We start from the raw sequence: 22,108 nt of genomic DNA, 5'->3' as shown, positions 1-22,108 counted from the left end.
AACATAATGATTTAACATGACTCAACCCTGACTTAAATCTAACTCGAATAAACTCAACCGAACATCACCAAGTTACTATAATTTGGACAAATACAAGTTTATCAGCCAAATAAACAAATTTTTGTTAATGTGGTAGCATTTCTGTAAATATATTGAAAAATTGTTGTCATTTATACACTATTTTTGGTGAGATGTTCAATTATTGTCTGCAACATGCATTTACTATTTGGTGAGGAAATTACACATATACCCCTCAACTAGTATATGAAATGATGCATAAACAACTCTACTGGTACTTTAAAAAACAATTATACTCCCAAATAAACAAATTTATCTGGGGAATTAAATACGCACAGCTCCTATAATTTACACGTTGATCTAGTCATAGAATCGTATTTTTCCACCTTGCTTATCGTCTTTTCTCCTTCTAGAACCCCTATTCTTCCAATAAGTCAAACCCATAATGCTTAAGCTTGACTAAATTCATTTTTAACAATCGTGAGATATGCTAGCTAATTTAATTATAGTCCATCTTTCCTTAAATAAATGAATTCAATATCCAACTTAGGCGCTTAGCTAGATGCCTCCCATAAAATCTCAATTTTGTAAACACAGATGTACACAGTAATAGTGTACGTTAATTAAATGCAAGAAAGACTTTTTCTGTTTACTTGTTTAGAATGAAGGAAGTTAAACTTTAAAAGTAACACAAAGGGAGACTGTAGACTTTTTCAACGAAGCAAAGCTCCCAGGTACAAGTAAGCATTATTGTCTTTATATAACTCCAATGCAATTGCTTATTACTACAACCATTTTTTGATTGACTCTTATCTTTCTCCTCACTACCACAACTGTTCTTCCAAGCCTATTAGCCTTTTCGGCATCTCCAAACAATGGCACCAGTTGATATTATTGAATCCCACAAAGGCCAAAGAATAAAAGCCCTAGCTAACATCTTAGCTATTGGCACGGCAAATCCACCAAATATAGTGTACCAAGCTGACTGTCTTGACTTCTATATTCGTGTTACTAATAGCGAGGATATGACTGATCTCAAGTCCAAATTCAAGCGCATATGTAGGTTTTTCTTAGTTATACATTCTATGCTACTATTTATCTATTATCTTTAAAAATAATAAACCGGATTATATTTAGCATCAATCCTTTGCTTATACGCTCATAATAAATTTTTTTGTGGGTGCTACTTAAGAGTTGAGATCTAATCTCTCATATATATATAATCAAGTGCCTTTGTAGGCTTGTAGCTCTCTCCACATCATACAAAATAACAAAAACCCTCTGATTTATATGGTTACTTTAGCTTTCCGACACAAATTAAAAAATAACCTACATACACTTAAGCTTGCTAAACACTAATTATCACCTCAGTTAGGACCTGTTCATTTCATCTTATTTTGGTACGAGTACTTAAATTATTTTTTATGAATCAAATTTTTTTTGCTGAATTTAAATTTTTTTTAATGAATTAAAATAAATTTTACTAATTCTCTTTTATATTCCTTCTTTATTATTGATTTTAACTAAACTAAAATTATTTTTACTAAACTGAAATAGGTTTTACCGAATATTATTTTTTTAAGGTGGACTGAACATTGTCTTAATATCTTTTAAATAAGTAAAAAATATGTATGCTTATTTAATCTCATAAGGTATAATATATTCATTTGAATGATTAATTAGCTAGCTTAAACTTGCTTATTTACCTACTTTAACAAGCTATATGTGTGTTTAATTATTATTTGTATAATAATAATACACAAAACCCTGGTCTCTTGCTAATGTGCATGTTTGACTTACACACTTAAGGTCGCATATCACAATTTATCACCTCTCGTATTACCATTATACTTATTTTATCTAACAAGGTATGATAATATATCCATTTCAATAAATGTTCAATTAGCAGATTAGCTTAAACATGTTTCCTTATTTACTTATTTTAACAAGCTATATGCGTGTTTAGTCTTTATTTGTACAATACACAAAACCCTTGTTCCTTTCTAATGTGCATGTTTGACTAACATTTCTAATGTAAAAAAAAAAAAAATTGAATATTCAGGTGAGAAAACTACGATCAACAAGAGGCACATGAACTTAACTGAGCAAATCTTGAAAGACAACCCACATATGTGCGATTACAACGCATCTTCGTTAGACACTCGCCAAGCCATACTCGCTAAGGAGGTTCCCAAACTCGGAAAAGAGGCGGCTTTGAAGGCCATTGAAGAGTGGGGGCAGCCCATAAACAAGATCACTCATCTTATCTTCTGCACTTCCACTGAAGTCAACATGCCCGGTGCCGACTACCAGCTGACACGGCTTCTAGGCCTTAACCCTTCAGTGAAGCGATACATGTTTAGCCAATTGGGCTGCCATGCGGGTGCAGCTACCCTTCGCTTGGCCAAGGACCTTGCAGAGAACAACCATGGAGCTCGAGTGCTTGTTGTTTCCTCTGAGAGCGCATCCATTTTCTTCCGTGGGCCTTCTGAGGCCAACCCGGAGTCAATGTTGTCTCAAGCTCTTTTTGCAGATGGAGCTGCGGCTGTGATCGTGGGTGCACACCCTAATGAGTCGTTCAACGAACGACCCATCTTTGAGCTGGTCTCGACAGCTCAGAAAATACTGCCTTTCTCTGAAGGAGCTATCGAGGGCCACCTTAGAGAAATTGGCTTAGCCGTTCAATTGCTTCCGAGTGTTCCGGAGTTGATATCAAATAACATTGAGAAATCACTTGTTGAGGCATTTAACCCTTTAGGGATCAACGACTAGAACTCGATATTTTGGATAGTTCACCCTGGAGGACCGGCTATTTTAAGCCAAGTAGAATCAACACTTGGACTTGAGTGTTGTAAACTAAGAAACTCTTGGCATGTATTGAGAGAGTATGGAAACATGTCGAGTGCAAGTGTGTTGTTTATAATGGATGAGACGCGCAAGAGGTCATTAGATGAGGGTAAGGCTACTACCGGAGATGGATTGGATTGTGGTGTCTTGTTTGGCTTTGGCCCTGGCCTTACCGTTGAGACGGTTGTCCTCCGCAGTTGCCCGGTTGATAAATAGGTCATCAAATTGAATAAACCAAAATTTAAACTCATATAAGAAACCTATAGTATACTAGTTATTGTCTTGTACGTTTTGAAAAATTGGAAATGAACTGTAGCAAGTTCAAGATACTTGATTCATTTCTCAATAAATTTTGTTTAAATTCTACATTGATGTTGTACCCAAGAACAGCTCACATGTAAGCATTCTTTTGTCCCACACTAAAACACTAAAGAGGGAGTGTAGTGGTAATGGAATTTCACATTGAAAGAATTCAAGAGTAACCACTACAATATAAGGCTAAGGGGCTACTTCCCTCATTGCCATATGGTTTTGAGGTGGAACCTCCTTGGTCTTGTAAAATGGTAGACTTGCACTTTCTCGTGACGGGTGTGACCTAAACCTATATTTAACAATTGATATTTTGAAACGGTAATTTTTTCATTTATAAGTGTTATATTGCATTAGAGGATTATTAGTGGAATTATATATTATGATGATGATATTAAGGGTCGGGGCTGGTAGGGAGGAACAAAAAATTGTAATAAGAAAATGTAGCAAGGCAATATATTATTATTATCTCTAAAATGTGTCACCCAAATTTAAATCCTCTGACAAAAGAATTTTTAATGCATAATTTGTTTCAGTTGAGCATAATGGATTAGTATTACTTGAATAACTGTCACAACCATTATGTCCTAATTCTTAATAAGTCCACGTTGCACCTGCACCTCACCTATAATATCAACATTTAGACGTGTTCGACATTAGTTTTTGAGTAGGTTATATGTAAACATGGGCACGGGCCGTGCTCGTGCTGCCGCATGCCGTGCCTGGCCGTGCCGGGGTGGGGGCCGTGTCGTGCCGTGCCGTGACTGAATTTGGCACACCCCAGCCCACGGCACGGCACGGCCCACGTGCCTTGCGGGCCGTGCCGTGCCGGGCCGCGGGCCAAACCGTGCCAGTCTTTTTATTTATTTTATTTTTTATTATTTTTTTTAATAAATGAAAAAAAACGAATTAAACAATATATATTTTTTTTAGTACAACTTAATATATGTGATTAATTTATGTTTATGTTAAATGTTAATGTTAATATATTTTGTTTTCAGTTTTTGAACAACTTTATTTTAATTTAGGTTATATAAATTATTTATCTAATTAATAATTATGTTTAAGTTTATTTATACAAATAAAAACAATTTTATTAATTTAGCAAAAAACAACAATGCATATAATAAAAACATACGAGTGCGATAATCCGAAAACACAAAAATTGAAGAATAACTTATTTTATTATATGACGGTAGCCGGTACGAATGTACGATAATTCAATAATACAAAATAAGTAATGATAATTAAAAATCGTACAATAGTGTATGAATATTGAATAACTTCATTTATTATACGGAATACGAAGTTCGATAATACAAAAAGAATACAATAGTGTATAATGTAAATATGTAATCATGTAATTATTATTGGTCGTATTCGTCTTCGCCTTCGTCTTCATCTTCGTCTTCGCCTTCGTCTTCATCTTCGTCTTCGTCTTCGTCTTCTAGAGGTTCAAGTTCATCCGCCAATTGAGTTGATTGAGAAGTATGAGAACTAAAAGAAGTCGACGTTCCTTCATCGTCGTCGTTTTGTGCATAAGTACGATCTTAAGAACGAGTTTCGGCATCCAACCAATCCTTGAAGCAAACACACATTTCAAGTGTTTTGGGTTTTAGTCTTGTTCTTCTATCGTCTAAAACTCGTCCCGACGCACTAAAAGATCTTTCGGAGGCAACGGAGGAGACTTGGATTGCAAAAATATCACGAGCCATTGCCGACAAAATTGGATGTTTCACGGTTTGTGATTTCCACCAATCGAGGATGTCGAGGCCAAACTTCTCTTCATCGTCCATGCCTTTCATGAAGTCGTAACTTAAGTACATTTGCAACTCCGAAACATCGCTTTGTGTTCTCTTACTTGATGATGATTCCGTACCTGAAAACTTGGACATCATGTTAGCAGCTTGTGCAAATAAACCTTTGGCCCGTTTACTTACATTTTTGGATGTTTGAGAAGGGGCAAATCGAGACACGGTTCCATATTTACTTTCATAAACTCTGTATAAAGAAAAAAATCATTCGTCACCTTCCTTTTAAAAGCTTCAACATCATCTTCAAAATTCATGTTACTATAATAAATATCAATTAATAAAAAGGTGCCATCATATTTTTGCCTAGGATCTAAAATAGAAGCAAAAATATAAATCATAGGAATATCGGTGTAATATTTACGCCATTTTTCCTCCATGGATGGAAGATATCCACGATAAACATGTTGAGATTGGTGTTCCGCAAAAAGTTGTGCAAGTAAACATGCATTACTAAGAAAAGAATGAGAACAAGGATTATATACAGAAGAAAAACAATGTGTCATACCATATAGTAATTGTAAAAACTGCATATATTTTTCACAATTAACCCAATCATCTTCTAGTAAAGCATTTTGTGGAAATTTATATTATAAAAAAGTGTTAAATGAACCTTGTACTCGATTGCCCGACTCAACATTTCATAGGTGGAGTTCCACCTAGTTGGACAATCCGGTGCTATTTTTATTGTTTTTATCCGTTGTTGCCTGCAAAAACCTTTCCATTCTTGATATCTCATGTTAGAGCTATTAATAGACATAATAGCATTCCTTATTTTGTGATAAAATGGACCAATTGCTTGTGTTCCATCCTTCACACACAAGTTAAGAACATGACAAATGCATCTAACATGAAGTGCATCTCCATCTAATATAACATCGGTCAATTGGTTTTTGACCAAATTCGCATATATGTCATAGAAGTTGCATTATCGAAATTCATTGACATGATTTTATCCCTAAGACTATATGCATCATTGGCTTCCATTAAATGATGTGAAATGTTAAGACCGGTATGAGGGTATTCAAGCATTTTGAAATGAATGATGCGTTTTTGTAACATCCACTCATTATCTAACCAATGACAAATAACACATAAATAGTGGAGTCCGTAACCACCATCCCATGTATCGGCGGTTAAAGAAACTCTACTAGGAAGATTAGCTATTTCATTTACTAATTTCAATTTGTACTCTAGATAACTCTTCATGGCAGCAGATCGAACGGTTTTTCGAGAGATTTTTTTGTGTTTTGGTTGTAGTGCTCGGTTAACATAGTTGTTGAAGGCATCATTTTCGGCGAAAAGAAAAGGTTGTTCCGCATGTACAATCATTCTCCCATGTTCATCCCTATCTCTCTCGTAATTGTAAATGAAGCCTTGTGGATGGAATTGAGAAATTTTGGGTTGGGTTGGATCACTAGATGGTCCACCACATTTTTTTGTATGTCTGTTAAGGTGTCCCGTCCCTCCCTTGGTATCGGCCGAGAAAATTTTACCACAAGTCCGACACTTGGCCTTTTGTCCATTTTTACTTAATTGATAATGTGACCAAACTTCACTCTTTCTTTTGGTTTGAGCAAAATCCTCTTCGGTACACCACTCTAATATGTTAGGATTTGGGTGTTGGGAATTTGGGTGGATGGTTCACTCGACTCGGAGGCTTGTGTTTGGCTACCTTGGGAAGGATGAGTAAAGGAAATTCATACTGTTGAAATTGGCTTTGTTGAAATTGGGTCCAAGGAGCCATATCATCCATTTGTTCTTTCCTTCCCGTGTTTTGGGGATGAAAGAAAGGGGTGGAAGTGTTTGGAAAGGGCATGTTAGGGGAGGGAAAGGGCATGTTAGGGGGGGGGGGGGAATAGGCATTGAAGTGTTTGGATTTGGTGATTCCCTACGTTTTGACTTGGCTTTTCTAGAGGAGGAGGAAGCGTTCGGGTTTGATGCCATGATTAATTAATAATAATAACAATAAAAGTAACAATAACAATAATAATAATAATAATACAAATAACAATAACAATAACAAAGTAACAATAACAATAATAATAACAATTCACAACAATAATAATAACAATAACAATAAGAATTAGTAATTATTTTTTATATAAATTAAATTTTTTAAAAATAATTATAATAATAGTAGATTAGTTGGATCAATGAGATCCCAGGTAGGAGAGGTTAGGAGCGACGTTGTCCAGAGCCCAAGTCCCTCCTTAGACAGATTTCAACTATCCAAATAACCCACAATTAAAATAGAAAGTAGTTTTTATATAATTAAGTAGTTCCAACTTCCAATAATACAATAATAATAATAATAATAATAATAATAATAATAATAATAATAATAATAATAATAATAATAATAGTAATAATAATAATAATAATAATAATAATAATAATAATAATAATAACAAGATTAACAACTAACAATAACAAATTAAAATAAAGTTGAGTTAGATCTTACAATGACGCTTCAATGCTTTCCCAAATTTATAATTTCCCGAATTTATAATTTCCCGAATGTAAATATAACAATTTTTTTTGGTAGTAGACTAATAAAGGTAATAATAGTAAAAATGTAAAATTTATAAGAGAGTAGGAATTTTTATTTTTTTCACAAAAGAGAGCAAGATTGTAGGATTTGTAGGAATTTGAGAATTGAGAATTTGGGAGTAAGAAAATTAGAGAATAAGAGAGAAGAGATGAGTTGATGAATTGTGAAAATTTTGGAGGAAAATATGAGGTATTTATAGGGAATTTGGGTGGGAAAAGGGGTAGAAAACTAGCCGTTTATAGCTGTTGGAAAACGGCCATAAACGGCTAGTTTTCCAACGGTAAATGGCATGGGCCGTGCCGGGCCGTGCCTTGCGGGCTCGTGTCGTGCCGTGCCGTGCCCGGCCGTGCCACGTGCCGTGCTGTCGGGTCATGCCAGCGTGCCGGCCCACGTGCCGGCCACCGTGCCGCCCGGCGTGCCACGTGTCGTGCCCGTGCCAAATCCCACAAATTTGTTCATGGCACGGCCCACGGCCCACAGGTGGGCCGCCGTGCCGTGCCGTGGCGGAGTCGTGCCGGGCCCGTGCTGCCCGCGTGCTGGCACGGCCCGTGCCCATGTTTAGTTATATGTAGTTTTTAGTGGTTTGGCTTATTCAAACCATTACTTATTTAAGAATATGAGGGGGCGTTTGGTTCACATAATTAAGGTATAAGGTATGGGTTTAAAATGGTTTAAAACCATACCTTATGTTTGTTTTATTATTTTAAAAGTTTCAAACTCATACCTCAAATGCCCAAGATATGAGATTTAGAAACCTTGGAAGGGAGGTAGGTTTGGCTCATTCCCATACTTAAGTTTTTGCCCGTTACGGACGGCCTTTTTTCCACTAGTGCTTTTAGGTATCAAATAAAAGAAAAAAAAATTGCATTCCATAAGAATACCAAACTTATTGTATTAAGAATCAAGTTCCAAACCCATACCACTATGGTTTCATTCCTGATTCCATCCCCATACCATTTTGCGAACCAAACACCTCTTGAGTGTTTGACAATATAATAGTGGGAGTAGAGTTTGATGCTTGGAGTATCTTTTGTCAAAAGTTAAATATTAATAGCTTAATTTTGTGAAAAGCTAAGTAGTTGTTGAAATTTTTTTTCTATATTTTGAGAATTTTACAACTAATAGCTAATCAGCCATTAGATTACCAAACACTCACACTTAATTATATATTTTCATAACTAATAGCTATTTGACAGATAACAACAAAACAAATAGCTAGCAGCTACGTTCTATCAGAGCTAACTACTATCTTTATAACTACATTTTACCAAATGCGCCTTAGTAATAAAAACATTTGAACACGTAAAAAAAAACATAAAAAATTAACACGTAATTGTAGACACCTAAAAATGTCTCCCCAAAACAAAACCCAATGATGAACAACCTTTCACCGTCATTATTGGTCGGGTTGAGTATTTAATCTTGGAGTGCTTAAATCCATATTTCCATTTCATAAAAAAAACCCAATTCCTAACCCATTTCCCCAAATCATAACTTATTTTCCTCTTTTCGTGCCTTTAAACCCAAAATAATTCATTTTGTGTCCTTTAAAAGCATTCATTTCGTGTTCTTTTTATAAAAACGTTTAATCCAGTTATTTTGATCCATAATCTGAGTCAAATGATTGAATAGTTGGATGGGGCATGAAAATATCTTTCCAATGATATATTATAAGCCCAAATCCGAGTTATAACGAATAAGTTGTGACCAAAATATTAAACTGAGCCTAAACCGAACCTAAGCCCACCTTACCTACGACCCAATGATCATGTGGAGGGTCCAAATGATTTAATCCAATTCTTAAACCAATTAGGATTAATTGGAAGCTTCTACAAGTTTCTAAAAGATCTTAATTATCCTTTTTGAAAAGGTAAGATTAAAGAGTTTGGAATTGAATAAAACTCCTTTTTTTTAAAGTTCTAATTTTATCCGAATTGAAAGACGTTCAAAGATAGATAGATATTATTTTCGTGCCTCATAGTTTTTATCCAAATTTTATATGGTTCGATAGTCCTTGAAATTATCTTTCAAATGATATATTATAATATCAATCCTGGGCTATAATGGAAAAGATATGAATAAAATATCAAACTCTATCCAAAACCGACACCGTCTCACTATTTCAGCCATATCTTCTATTCTATAAATTGTTTTAATCTGATTCTAATTGGGTTAGAAAGTAGACTTCAAGATATTTCCAAATATATCTTATTCATCTTATTCCAATTTCTGGATCAAAAGATATGATAAAAACAAAAACCGCAAAAACTGCAGTCTATCAAGTTTTATTCCGATTTAATTCGGATCTTATCTTGTTTTTTCGACCATTCTTTTTTCTCTATAAATAGAGGTCATATCTCCCCTTTTCCAAGGATCAACAATATTGATCATAAAATCATTCTCTTCTCCCTCTTTAGCCTAAATACTAGCCTCTCTATTCTTCCATAATACTTCCCTTAAGCACTCCAAGGAGTTCATATAATACCCAAAGTTCTATACTTTAACCAAGGCGTGATAGGTAGAATTAACTTAGGGTTTGGACCAAATAAACTCTACATTTACTTAATTGTTTTAATTTAATTTATATTTTTTTTATTGAAGTTACTAACAATTTATTCATGATGTAGCAATTTAAAGGAACGCGCGGAATGTGAGTAATTGATTATTTTAATAACTCTTATTTTATTTTTATATTGCTAGTATCATGATTAGGGTTATTATTTATATTTGATTTGACTAACGCTATTATTTTTAAATTACTTCCAATATTAATGTATATTCTATTATATTTATTGATCTCCACATTGCATGCTTAAAGGGAATATGTAATTGAAAATCACACCTAATAAGATAATTTGGACAACCGATTTAGATTCCTTTTTAATCTTGTTGTTTAATAAAGTGATCATGATATATTAGAATTATATGTTGCATTAATATTAAACCAATTTACCCTAATAATAGATTGGAGCAAATTGAATCTTTGTTAGCATGCCTTTGAGATCGTAGGAATCACTTTTCACTATAAGAATCGAGTAGAGGCCAATATGGGCGAATGTGACTCCATGACTCACTTCGTACCATCATCCTCGATCCTCCTTTAGTGGTTCCGAACCATATGGAGTTAGTAATCTCATGGATTATGAATGGGGTGTAACCTTCACGGGTCAATCGTTTTTGCCTATCGTTGTCCCTTTATTCGTGGTTGCCTTTTATGATCCGTGAACGGTTTACAAGTTCCTTAAAAACTTGTTGGCGGCTCCCTACTTTTCTTTCCCCTAATCGTATGTCAGTTCCCACTTCCTATGAGTGCCAAGCATATTCACAACATGCTTTAACGTAGGCGCACTTCGAACGACGCCTACAGTAATAATTAAATAACATCTATAATACACTACTACAAAATGGTCAAAGGAACCTATAATAAAAGACCCGTTGATGTATTCAACGGCTATCTTTAATATAATAGATATGATATTAGAGATAACTAGTCACTTATGTATCATAGGGTCCACCAAAAGATGGAGGGAAAAAAAATAAGAGGTCTCTTATATGTGTATGGGCCCACCACTTAAAGGATTGATAGCAAAAGCCTATTTCTTTCTCTTCATTTCCCCATTTCCCATCACTATTCATCCTCCATTAGTCACCCACTTTCCTTTTCTCTTTCACTCTCCTCTCATTTTTTTTTCTTTGAGCAAAAACTGTTGCTTCCTCCTCCTTTTTAAGGTTGGTGGTCCCTTCCACCTCCTCCTCCTCAACACCACCTTATTTTATTTTATCACCATAAATCAAAGCTTATATAATCTCACCATGCTTCGTTCTCCTTCAAAACCGCAGCAATGCCCAACCATGTCGGCTTTCGAACCTCACGTCTCTCTCCTCTTTGCGCTCGCTTTGTAATCTGCTTCTGTCTCTCAAGAGGTTATATATGAAATTATTTGTTTATAATTCTACAAGTTTCAATTGATTCTTTTTTTTTTTGTCTGGAATTTTGAAATTTCTAGATTTTAAGTTTGCCGTTGATTTTATGTAAGGTTATGTGCTTTGATTATGCATTTGTGGCTGATTAAGTAGATGAGACTAACAAGTATGTTGTTCCGAAGCAATTCAAGAGTCGAAATCTCGAAGAAGCTTTAATGACTGGTACTCTTTTTTTCTCCTATTGTTTGTATGTTAATTAAATTTTATATTTACACTTTAAATTTGTAGTGCATATCTCATTTACTTTGTGGAATTCTCAATTATAATCATTCATTAATTTAATTTTGTTTTGTCAGATCTGCTTGATGTCGTTACAATCAAACAAAGAAGGAAGAAAATGGAGTACTCAACTCTAATTAATGTAATTGTAACTGTAAATTTCAATAAATTCAAACATTTTTTTGTAGGGATTTTATGTTCATTGATTTTTATTTTTTTTCACCTTCTCAATTTGAAGTGTGATTTGCATGTTACATATAAATTAAGTATACAAATTACTAATACCAATCTACTCCGTATAATTTTGCTCCTCAATTCTGCCAGTTTGTATAGAGCGTAAAAAAAATTAATTAAAATGCAAACCGCAAAAAAAAAAAAAAAAAAAAAAAAAAAAAAAAAAAAAATTCAAAATATAAAGAACAAAGAGAGTCGTTATTTGACCTGACAGGTCTGTTTCATATAGTTAAATAGACCCCTTATATTAAACAACAGGTCTCTTTCTCTTTGAAACTTTTAATCTCATCACGTAAATAACAGACTTGTGGTGTTTGTCCGCACAAACAAACCCCTCACGAGAAATTCTCTGAATAAAAGAGACCTCTAGGGGTGGGCTCTCAAGCATATTTCAACGGGTCTCTTTGCCCATTTTTGTAGTAGTGATATATACTAAAGACGTACCTTAAAATGTCAATGTGCCACATAGTCCTTTTTTGATACGCCACGTCATCTTCCCAACATCTCATGACGCCATATAATCACTCAAACAATGTCACATCACCCAAACAACCAACATTACTCATATATAAAAACGTTATGATAAGAAAGATCGAGCCCTCAGCCTCTTGTAAGAGAGATAACTAATTCACCATCTAAGCCATTTATTAAGTATGTTATTATAATATGTAAAAACAATTATATAAGTGCAAACCGACCATAAGGTTCAATTAAAAAAAATATACTTAAAAAAACTTAATTTTAGTTTGATAATGACAATGACAATTATTTAAAGCTTTTAAAGTTTATATAGGAAAAATTGCCCGCAATAATCCCACCTTTGGCCCGTCCGCCGAAAATAATCCGACCTTTCGATTATTTTTTAATAATCCCACCTTTACCCCCCGTTCTTTTTTAATGGTCCCAACCGGTCAATTAACTTACTGCAGCAAGTTACTTGACACGTGTTGGCACCCGATTAGTCTAAATAATAAAATAAAAAAATTTAAAAAGTTAAAAAACAATTAATTAAAATTAAAGCCACCCACCAGCCAAAATCACCTCCCCAACCACCGACCCCGGAGCGGCGACCTCCCCAGCCACCAATCCCGGCACGACAACCTCCCTAACGACCAACCCCGACCACCTCTTTCCTTGACCACCTAAACCCGCTCCTTCCCCGACCACCCAACACACCTAAACCACCTCCTTCCCCGACCACCTAACCCACCTATACCAGTAAACCACCTCCTTCCCCGACCAAAACGACACCCTATCACCAGATCCACCGTCGATATCGGCAAAACCCCAAACCTCCCATCGCCTATTCGGCCTCGCAACCACCCCCATCCCCCAATTTCCACTTTGCCGACATCCCCCGCCCCCCTCTGGCCGCGTCGACCTTCCCTTTTCCCGAATTCCAGCCGCGTCAACCTTCCCTTTTCCAGAATTCCAGCCGCGTCAACCACAAACCCCCATTAAATCCTTGCCCCGATTCCCGAATTCCAGCCAACCCAACCACAAACCCCCATTAACTCCTTGCCCCGATTCCGTGTTAAACCCGTCGGGTTTGGTTTGGTGGGTTTTGTGGTCTTGAATTAAAGGGTTAATGGGGGTCTGTGGTTGGGTTGGCCTGGTGGGGTCGTCAGCGCGACGACTTCTAGGTGGCGGTGGTTTCAGGCATGGGTGGGATGGTGGTTCTAGGGTTTGATTTTGGGTGGTGGTGGGAACGGTGGTGGCTGAATTGGGGTGACTATGGTGGTTCTTGTTTTTTTTAAACTTTTTTTACTTTTAATTTTTGGCCAATCAAGTAACGACACGTGTGAATTAAACTTCAAAAAAAAAAAACCTACTCAAATGGTTCCAGGTAATGGGACCATTAAAAAAGATCGGGGGGTAAAGGTGGGATTATTAAAAAATAATCGAAAGGTGGGATTATTTTCATCGGACGGGCAAAAGGTGATATTATTCCGGGAAATTTTTCCAATTTTATAAGTGGCAACTTCCGGGCTACTCACTAGTTGAGTATTAAAAAGTGAATATGTTATTGTAAAAAAATCATGTAATATATTAAAATTGAACATGATTATCATATAATCATTGAACTGCTAAACTACAGCCTTAATATGAACATTTAGTGAAAAAAAAATTATGAACACATAAAAAAATTGAACATTTAGTGCTTGTTCACTTCATATTATGTTCAATTCAGTTCAGTTTAGTTCATTTCAGCTCCAATAAGTTGAGTTCTATTCAGTTCAGTTCTTAATTTCCTTCTCTCGTAAAATATTCAGTTTAGTTCAATTTAATTCCATCAATCAGAATAGGCCCTTAGTAATAAAAAATGAACACATACAAAATTGAACAATTAGCAAAAAATAAATGAGCACGTCTAAACAAAAATAAACATTTAGTATATTAATAATGAACATTTATGATACAATCATAAAACAATTGGACCATACCTAATAAAATGAGTATTTCATAAAAATATATGAACACATTACAAAAAAAAAAAGAACAAAAAAAAAGAACATAAATTATTTAAAAAGTGATTTGCTATTCGTCGCTCCCATTTTACATAATAACGCTTCCATTTTAACTTGAAAGGACAAAAATTCCCTTTATGCAAGTTGTACTATAAAAAGAGGACTTTTTTTACATATATAGACACATTCTATCAAACGGTCCCCTCAAAGTAGTACGACGTGAATATCTCGATTCAACCACATCGGTCCCCATGACCATCAAACCAAATCAGTCCCCACGGCCACCTTAAATCGTTTTATTTTAAAAAAAATTAATCATCAAGTTTTCCCGACGGGTCTTGGATTATGAACGAAGACTGGAACATTCGTACGTCGGAGAATGTGTCGGAACATTCTGTAAGAAAGTTTTTTTTTTCTTGAAAAGGGACATCTGCCCGAAATTTCCAGATGTCCTAGGGTGGATCCGCCTGATTTCCGGATCCACCTTGGAACATCCGGAAATTTTGAGTGAAAGTAGGGATCCGCCAAAAATTTCCGGATGTTCCAAGGTGGATCCGGAAGTTTTTGGACATCCGAAAATTTTGGGTGGATATCCCTTTTCCAGAATTTTTTAAAAATATTAATTAAATTACTTTTTTTTTTATTATTTTTTATTGTTGTTGTGATTAAGTTTTTGATAATTAATGTAATTATTGTTTTGTTGAAGTAATATAATTATTTTTTGAAACATTATTATTATTATTATTATTATTATTATTATTATTATTATTGTTATTGTTATTACTACTACTACTACTACTACTACTACTACTACTATTGTTATTGTTATTGTTATTGTTATTGTTATTGTTATTGTTATTATTATTATTATTATTATTATTATTATTATTAGGGTATTATTGTTTTGTAATTGTTGTTGTAGTTATTGTTGTTGTAGTTATTGTTGTTGTTGTTATTAGTATTAGTATTATTTATTAATGTTAATAATATTAGTAGTTGTAAAATTGTTTTATAAATATTATTATTAATATTATTAAACGAACAAATTGTCTTAGACCATTGTTTTGTTTAATTTGTATAGGATTTGGAATCTAAAGACGGCGGTGACAGTATGAATTATAGTGGGAATTTCGTCACAGACTCGTTATTTCCAACATTTGAGAATGTAGTTAAATGGGCGAATGCTGTTTCTATAAATCTCGGGTTTATTTTGGGGAAATCGTCATATATCAAAACTAGAGATGGTCAACCGTACCGATATTTTAAATGTGATCGGGGAAGGAGGAGCAAGCTGAGAGATTTGGAGAACGCGATAGAGAAGGACACAAAAACCAAAGCTAATGGTTGTCCTTTTTATATCAAGATTTATTATGAATTCACCACTTACAGTTGGAATATTCGTGCGAAAAATGATCACACCAGGACACATAAGCACCCAATGATTGTGTATCAAGAGGTTCATCGTAAATATAGCGGATTGAGCCCGGGTGCAAAACAAGTTGTGCGTGACATGATAAATTCCAAGGTTGTGCCTCGTAACATCATGGAAACTACTGTAGAATAATTTCCTAATGATCATCCAAACATCAAGCACATTTACAGCTGCTGGAATGATTTCAGGATGAAGATGTCTGAAGGAAGAGGAGTTTTTCAACAATTTCTTCATTTGGCGAGAGAGAGTAAGTACATTTACTAGGTCATGAGCAATGAGCTCGACGTCCTACAACATGAATTTATGGTACACCCCATCACAATCAACATACTCCGCACGTACCCACACGTCATAGGGATGGATTCTACTTACAAGACCAATCGATATGGCATGTTGTTCTTTGAGATAGTAGGTGTGACACCGACAAACTAGAATTTTCAAGTTGGTTACGTTTTCATGCACAATGAGTGCACGACAAGCTATTGGTGGGTGTTGTCAGTGATTAAGGGAATTTATTATGTTTGATAAAGAGCCATTGGTATTTTTATCAGACCGTGAACTTGGGCTATGTGCGGCTTTGAGAGAAGTGTTTCCAGGGACGTCTCATTTACTCTGCCAATGGCACATTAACAAAGTTGTGGAGGCTAGGGTGTCGAAGATGTTTAAAAACAAGAAGATTGGTAGAAGTTTTAAAAATGGCAAATGGAAACGTATTATGGATACATCAACTGAGGCGGAGTATGATCATGCTCTGGCTACCATGAAAGCAACGTGGGCAAGTTTTCCGACAGTGATTGAGTACGTTGAGGGAACATGGTTGTGTCATAAAACCAAATTTGTGACATTATGGATAAACCAAATTCTTAACTTTGGTAACACCACAAACTGTAGAGTTGAGAGCCAACATTCAGCAGTGTAAACGTCGTTTGAATCATCAACAGGTTAGTTGTATTACTATATTAGTTGTCATCTTTATTTCGTAATTGTCTTTACTAATTTGAATCAATGGCAGGTTCTTTGGATACCGTGTAGGCCCGAGTCCATTGACATATCGGTAATTGAATTATTGAAATTCGTAATACTCTAGAGGCATCAAGGTCTAAAATTGGTCAGATGTACAGACAATTTCCACTGTCACGTATAAATGGCAAAGTGTCTCAACAATTCTTGAAAGTACTTCACGAGGAAACCAAAAGGATGCAGGATTTAAGTTACCGGGTTTATAAACGATGTGGATGTGTTGTGGATTTGAGTTACCAGGTTTATGAACGATGTGGATTTGAGTTACCAGGTTTATCATGGGAAGTGATCTTGCTGACCGTCGAAATGTATCTCGCATCATTGAAGAGGAGCTGCATCCGGATCATACACACCTTGAAGAACCACATGTGAATCTCAACGTTTGTGGTCGACGGAGGAACAATGACACCAGGCGTGATCGAAGTTATTTCGAGCATGTGAACCGCCAGTTCAGTCAACGTGGTGGTGGTGACCAAGATACAGGTAATAGTATACAACTATTGTTTCTAAAAATTAAATGTATTTCATCACTACATTACTAATAATTAACTTGTAACTATGTGCAGCAGATCCGTGTGACATTAGTCAGTGCAGGTATTTGCACCATCTTTTAGGACCTATATTGCCGGTCATTTCTTCTTGGAAGGATGTCATTGGTGATGGGAATTATGGCGTTTGTTGTATGGCGAATTTCTTCTTTGGTGATCAGGCACAATGGTTTGACGCTCGAGAAACAATAGCGAATGAGATTGTCGGTCATCCTGATTTGTACGAACGGATTTACGGGCTTGGACGACTATGGATGAACATAGAGCGTATTCGATGGGATGGTGGAGATGTTGGGGAGCGGCATTGGATGGTAAAAATTCAAGATTTATTTCTTATTGCTACTTGGTTCAGCGCAAGAGTTATTTGTCTTGGTGTAGGCCTAATACCAACTTGCTACTACCCATGCATCACAATGTTACTGATGAGGGAACGAAGCGGGGTCCGGTCATCGAGTAGGGAGTTCGTGATTGTTACAGTTTGTGGAGCACAATTCATATGTCTTGAGCTTGCACCTGATTCACCTCTTCCACCGATCGCCGGTTGGTGGACTGAGCACCACGAGGCTAGTGTTAATAGATGGGATCAATAATATGAAGCTTGAAGGAACATGTGGGATGCATTAGTTAGATAGTTTGTAATGTACTTTCACTAAGTTTGAACTATTGTAGATATGTTTAATTATAAATGTAACTTTTAATGTACTTTCACTACATTAGTTAAGATTACATAACAAATAAAGCACAATATAAAGAAGTTTAAAAGTAAAAACATTAAATGCAACAAAAACATAGAAATATACACAGTCCAGTTCTTATAGTACATGACTAATAAAAAAGAATTATAAAGCAATTCAAACAAGTTCACATAAAAACCACTAACGCAACCAAAAAGCAATCTAGAGCCGCCCCATTTTTGACTTCTAATCAAATACAAGCTGCTCCGTCACTGTCTTAGTCTCACACGACATGTGAGGATACTTTGCCAGTGCTCTTTGGTGAATCTCCATGGACCGGCTCATCCACTGCAAATCACACAATAACATATTATATAAACAACCATTATTAGAAGACATTCTAAATAGTATAATAAACATAAAAACTTACATAATCAGTGTTAGTCCACTCTGGTAGGTTGCTTGTAACTCCTGGACCCGGAGAGAGCCGAGGGTGAGAAAACCTATACATCCACTGCATGTAACCAGGCGCGACCATAGGAGCTCTAGCACTAAGTTTGGTGAGGGCACCTAAAACTAAACTATGAGATACCCCAGGGAAAAACCTCCTCCACAACACAGATGTAATCTCAGTCGCGAAGTCTACCAAGTACATCTTCAAGTTAGTCAGCCTCTTGGCCTTATCTGGCCTGATAATCTCACGTGAAATGCCTTGCACGAATCTAAGCTGTCGAACCACTCTATCAGGCATGCATGACTCAATTATGTTACGGTACTGGATGCAGCCAATGAATAGAGTGGAGGGCACTCTTAGTCCAGGATTAACTCCATACGATAGCAAGTTCACCTCAAGGTCAGTCAGCACATTAATTCTAGTACGAAAAGATAATAGGCGCTCCAAGTTTTTGCTTGGACATCCCGCTCCAAAATCTTAAGCAATTGAACGATGAATATTAAGGTTCCTCGTCAAGGTACCCTACTGAGGCCGAAAGCACGGAAAGAACTCGTAAATCCACGCTTGTAGAAGCGTGAGACAACCAGCCATCGAATCAGCATCTCTTCGTGAGGCCGTACCCAGTAGCCGGTACAAGTATGCTAGAGTAACAACACCCCAAGAGTACTCATTAATAGGGGTATCTCCATTACATAGATCATGGAGGAATAAAGGATGTGTACGGTTACCACTCTTGTCTAAAAACAGTGTACCTCCAAGCACTAACCACAAGTACGCAGTATAATGGACACTAAAGTGCCTCTAAGCCTCCAACGTCGAGTCAAAAATCTTATCAAAAATCACCCCACAACCCTCCCAAATCGTCTTGGTGCCACAAATCTCAGTCAAATCATCCGGAGTCATATCCATGGTAAGCGAGCACGCGTCCCATAAGACGTTTGTGCCAGGCGTAGTAGTAACCATCTGACCATCGACCCACAACCCAAGAATGGGTACACATCGTGCAACATGATGATCTCACCAAATGGCATATGAAAGGTGCTTATATCTGGCTGCCACCTCCCAACAAAAGAAGAAATCAACGACTAATTAAGTTTTTAAAACATCAGCCCGAGCAAGTGATACAACCAACTGCGATCAATCAATTCTAGATTCTACACCGATTGACGACCGCGCCACTTGTAGACACCCAAATGTGTCTCCCCAAAACCAAACCCAGTGACGAGTACCTTTCACGTCGAATCATAATCGAATGAAGCGAAAGTGTGGAAAGTTTAGTGTTGCGGATAGTTTTAATTCTTTTCTCCTCTCTGTTTTTGAAAACTTATTTTAAGAAAACAGCCAATACAGTTTGGTTGGTCCATGATATGGGTCCAATAGTAGTGTAGTTGGATGGGGCTTGAAAAGAGCTTTCCAACGATATATTATAAGCCCAATTCCGATGAATATTGAGGAAGTTATGGCTAATTTACTAAATTGGGCCCGGTTTGAGCCTTATATGCGGCCCAATGATCTAGGGGAGGGCCTAATATAGATTTATCATTCCTAATGCAATTAGGAATGGTTTTAATCTTCTAGATTCTTCTAGAAGGTTCTTTTCATTCTTAATTCAATTAGCATTGATAAATTGACTTTTGTTGACTTTTCAGAGTTCTAATTAAAATCAAAGAGCATTTTTGAGGAAAATACGACTTTATCCTCCTGTACGGCAATTTTTATTTGATTTTAGGAAAACGCGTAATTTTCTGAATCAGCGCCAAACGCCAGCTGTAGCGCCTGGCGCTGATGTTGGCGCTTGGCGCTAGTGTTGGCGCCTGGCGCCAATAGCCAGCATTGGCGCTGGTTTAGTTTTACGTGCGCCAAAACTTTGTTTTGATATTTTATCTTTTTGGCTGATTTTCTCTATAAATAACGTATTAAAAACTCCGTTTTCGAGAACTAGTTTTAATCTAAAAAAACCAGTTTTCATCAACAATCATCAATTCTCTTATTCCATCTCTCTCTCTCTCTCTCTCTCTCTTTTGTAAACTAGCTTTTCTCAAACAAAATTCTGCATTCATTAGATCTAGATACACCTAGCCATATTCGAAGTTGCCTTTGCCCTAGACGTGAAAGGTTTAATTTCTGAGGGTTTGGTCCCAAATCTCTCTTTCAATTATTTAATTTGATTGTTTTGTTTATATTTTCCTTGAAGTTACTAACGTGTGTATTTTGTTATTAGAAAGAGGTACGAGACATCCAAGTAAGTTCTTTAATGGTTTTTATTGATATTATGATGTAGAAAACATGTTTAGATTGTTATTATGATATTCCTATATGATGTCTAGGGTAACTTTAATATCAAATATGATTGTTATGATGCCTTTTATGTTCTTCCTAATATTTATTCATGTTAGTATCATGTTAGGGTTAAATATATGATTTTTATTGCTTAGTGACATGCTAGGGTTTGTTATTAATCTTGTTAGTATCATGCCTAGGATCTTGCTATTATTATGCTTTAACATGATTATTATGATTATGATTATTATAATTGTTATTATGATGATTATAATTTTTATTATGATTATGTTGCTTGATATTTATGGTTATTGCTTGATCACGCCTTTTATGCATGTTTAAAGGGAATTGGTACTTGTAATCACGCTTAATAAGATAATTAATAATCTTGTTTAGGGTTAATCTGATTATAATTCAAGTGATCGCCAATAATAGATTTATTTGTGCATTAATTTTCAACCAACATAGATAAACAGGTTTAGGGTTAATCCTATTGATTGCATGTTAGTAAGAAAGCGCACATGAATACAATCAGAATAAAGTAGAGGTCTATTATTAGGGCAGGTTCAATCTCTTTTAGGTTGGATTTGTACCTTCATCCCCGGACCCTTATTTGGTTCAAGACCTTATGGAGTTGACGATCTCTTGGATCGTTAAGGGGTGTAACCTTCACCTCGTGAACGGTTTACAAGTTCCTAAAACTTGTTGGCGACTCATTTTCTTTATCTTCTTCCCTTTTGGATGCCACCGTACTTTAGTGTATGATCACAGTGGGGTTCAAGCTAGGGCTTAATGCTTGAAATATTCCCTACACCACTAAACCAATTCAGAACACAACTTCGACCTACTCAAACACCGGAAAACATTTCTCTCCTGCTCGACCCAAATATATGCTGCCACGTGACCACCAAAACTAGGGATAACACTCCTATCTTCAAGACCACCTGACATCGGCTTCTGCACTAACCATGTCTCTACAGAGCTGGTAGTATGCTGACTTGAATGACCACCAGTAAATCTCCCATGCTGACCCCTATATACCATATGATAATCCCGAGGGTCCGATTCTTCATCCCGGTCAGCAGCATGACTAACCGAGTCATCCTCCTCCTCGTCAGATGTAGGTAGTCCGCCTGGCTAATACATGGGCCGACTATTGCATGGGTGATGGTCTCCCGACCAACCACTATGAGACCCATATTGCTGCTCCTACTCAAGTGGTGACCTAATCCTTCCTAAATGAGATGCTCGTCTCT

At 36.1% G+C, this 22,108-nt stretch overlaps 1 long non-coding RNA gene and 1 pseudogene across 1 annotated transcript; both read left to right on the top strand.

Moving 5' to 3' along the window:
- The first annotated feature begins 736 nt into the window (after positions 1-736).
- LOC110724466 lies at positions 737-3,274 on the top strand (annotated as a pseudogene).
- Positions 3,275-11,110: 7,836 nt separating this feature from the next.
- LOC110724465 lies at positions 11,111-11,933 on the top strand. Its single transcript, XR_002511999.1, has 2 exons — positions 11,111-11,685; positions 11,820-11,933. It is a non-coding gene; the product is annotated as an uncharacterized LOC110724465 (long non-coding RNA).
- Positions 11,934-22,108: the final 10,175 nt, after the last annotated feature.

Source organism: Chenopodium quinoa, unplaced genomic scaffold (genome assembly GCF_001683475.1).
Source record: "Chenopodium quinoa cultivar QQ74 unplaced genomic scaffold, ASM168347v1, whole genome shotgun sequence".
Lineage (NCBI taxonomy): Eukaryota > Viridiplantae > Streptophyta > Magnoliopsida > Caryophyllales > Amaranthaceae > Chenopodium > Chenopodium quinoa.
The sequence above is the reverse complement of the archived record's forward strand: the minus strand, read 5'-3'. Positions and strand labels throughout refer to the sequence as shown.